This window comes from Ruditapes philippinarum, unplaced genomic scaffold, assembly GCF_026571515.1.
Source record: "Ruditapes philippinarum isolate M1 unplaced genomic scaffold, ASM2657151v2 ctg216_1_1_1_1, whole genome shotgun sequence".
Lineage (NCBI taxonomy): Eukaryota > Metazoa > Mollusca > Bivalvia > Venerida > Veneridae > Ruditapes > Ruditapes philippinarum.
In genome coordinates, this window is record NW_026866999.1 from 672400 (window position 1) to 675427 (window position 3028).

Consider the following 3028-nt stretch of genomic DNA (forward strand, 5'->3'; position numbering starts at 1 on the left):
AAAAATTTGAAATTGAAAATAATTATACCAAGGTTAATGGTTTCTTTTTACGGTTATCAATGCACTTTGACGGTCTTAGTGTCACTTATGGTTAAACGATGTTTAAAAACAACAGCAAAGCAAAAGAATTATAGCTATATCTAAAATCATTATATGACAGTGAAAACAAAACATAACGGTTTTTTTTTACAAACAAATTTTGAAATCAATTGTTTAATCCTATTTCAAATTTTCAGACATCGATGGTTTACAAGCTTATGAAGGGAAAGCTAAAAATCACATCAAAGAGATCACCAAACGTGAAGGTAAACTGAGTAAAATATAAATTCACTTATAATAACACCTCCTTACATATTTATGCATATTTTATTCGCTTTCATGCGTGTTTTTTTTTAATTAAGCTTCCTATAACGTTTACAAATGTGAAAGATATATTAATTTCTCAATAAAAATCATTTGTGTCTGAAATGTTTCATTTGATATTCCTTTTTATATGAATTTGTTTGTTATCATTCCTTTAAGCTGGACGTATGGACCAGGAATTGAAAAAGGCGGACGATAGAGAAGAAGATTAAAAGTTCCAAGTGAACCTGTTTTTAAGATACTTCAATACTGCATTGACACAAACATGTAAAACACCAATATCAGTTTTCATGTCAACCAATTGACAAATAAAATATTAAACCGCTATTCTGCTCTATTTATTCTTAACAAAAATGAACTTTTTCTGAGCTTGTTTATTGATTTAATTTAAATATAGTCAGTATATATACAAATAGAAAAAAGATTTACATTTTGTATGTTGTAAAAATCGGGACTGATAGAAGAAAATCATGTTTTTATCAATGAAGATTCTATATGCGACAATAGACTGCAACGAAAGCATATGAGGTTAGGTATAAAGAAGGTATGAAGTCATTTTACTAGTTAATATGCAGTTTTGATGAATGCAGATGACAAATTTAAAAATCAATAGAGAAAGAAGAACGATTTGTGGTGAATGCAATTTTCTGCTGACAGATGCTACAACAAAACTTGTATTTACACATTGTAGTTAATTTCAAAAATAGAAGTAAAACAATAGGTTCAATTCATTGCATGTAACTGGGTAGACCGACACACTTTCCTTAAGCTTTAACTAAACAGTTTCCTCAGATAAAAATCTAAAAATCCTAGGATATAAGACCGTATCGCCAAAAGTCTAGTGTTTCGAATTTATTGGCTATAACCAATCGGTCATCGGTCCTTTAAAGCGATTAAGCCAGAGCGCATTATCCCATTTTTGGTTGGTGGTCCACTGGGCGCCAAAGAAATGCCCCTGGATGGCTTTTCCAGCTTTTATACACAGCAGGCGTGGAGCTGTAAAAAGTTGCAGAGTACTTCACTTCATCGTTATTATATATTTTTGCTCCTTCGGAATTATTGATTTAAACACGTAGGTGTTAAAATTAAGCCGGTGCTAGGGGCGTGAGAGATGTTGCACTTTTACATAATCTTTCATGAAAAGATGTAAACCGAGCCTGCAATTTTCATATAATATTATTGTTTTCATTGCATCCAAGTGATCACCACGTTTCCAAATTTTGGTATTTTAGAAGCTGCGTTCAAAGAATGTCGTTTTCCCTCATAGATCTTTCTTACATATTTTAAAAATTACTATGAAATCATTCTGATTAAAATCAGCTCAAAATAACAAAGGTAGTTTTGAAATTGACTACAACATGATCCAGAGTATTAGTTTTTCTTGTAAACAAATGAACAATTGTTACTTTGTAATAAATGTCTACAAATATTATGAATCTTTCTGTAAAAAACATGTTAAAGGATAACATGGTTAAGGCAACCTTCATAGTGGTGTCCTAGTAAGGAATTATTCGTCATCGACAATACGCACATATAGTCTCCGTCCTAGCAAGTAACGACGAGTGATGCCTAGTAATAGGTGTCTGATTCACCCCGAAATTCGTGGGTTTGGTGTATACTCATGTCACAACTATTATTCCCCATATGACACCAGAACTGGTTAGCTCCAGGAAACGGATTGTAGAGCGTTTCTAATAATTTAAAGGATTTCACAATGAAAATAATTCTGAAACTGACTATCGAATCATGAACATTTCTTTGACATCGAGTATTCCTCACTGAATATTATTGTTCCGCTACAAAATAGTGAAAGACAGAATCCCTAAAGAAAGCCCAACACGGCAAATTTGTAAAATGTTGCAGACTCGGTTTGATTGAGCCTATTTTCAGTTATCTGTTCATGGCAGTAAAGGCTTTAATGTGTGGACTCAGGGTCAAGCATACCGATACTTCTTTATTTCAAATTATTTTGTTTTTCAGGATATATACATAGATTTTAACTATTCTATCCATCTTCTTTTTAAGCATCAATGCGATTACCGTTTTTAGTTTACTTGAGCTAGCTCAGCGTGAGCTTTTAGGATCATTGAATGTCCATCGTCTGTTGTCTGTCGTCCGTCGTCCGTGTTAACACTCTAGCGGTCACATTTTTGCCTCAATCATCATCAAACTTTGTCAAGATACTTATCTAGGTAAAAGCTCGGATGATTTCGAACATGGGTCGTCTCGGAATAAAAACTAGGTCACAAAAGCTAAAAATAGAAAAACCTTGTTAACATTCTAGTGGCAACTGTTTTGTTCCAAATATCCTGGAAATTGGTCTGACAGTTTGTTTTGATGATTTCTAGGTCAAGTTTTAATATGGGTCACCTGGGGTCATAAACTAGGTCACACCGCCTAAATACGGAAAACCCTTGTTTACACTCTTGTGGTCACATTTTTTACTCAATTATCATCAAACTTCAGGATGCTTGTCTAGGTAATTGCTCGGATGAGTTCGAACATGGTCATCTTGGATGAAAAACTAGGTCACATGACCTAAAAATAGAAAAAATCTTGGTAACACTCTAGTGGCTACTGTTTTGATCCAAATATCCTGGAAATTGGTCTGAAAATTTGTTTTGATGATTTCTAGGTCAAGTTCGAATATGGGTTACCTGGGGTC

At 33.5% G+C, this 3028-nt stretch overlaps 1 long non-coding RNA gene across 1 annotated transcript; it reads left to right on the forward strand.

The window, feature by feature from the left end:
* The first annotated feature begins 225 nt into the window (after positions 1-225).
* Positions 226-690, forward strand: LOC132734463 (uncharacterized). The gene is made up of 2 exons (XR_009626320.1): positions 226-305; positions 523-690. It is a non-coding gene; the product is annotated as an uncharacterized LOC132734463 (long non-coding RNA).
* The last annotated feature ends 2338 nt before the right edge of the window (positions 691-3028 follow it).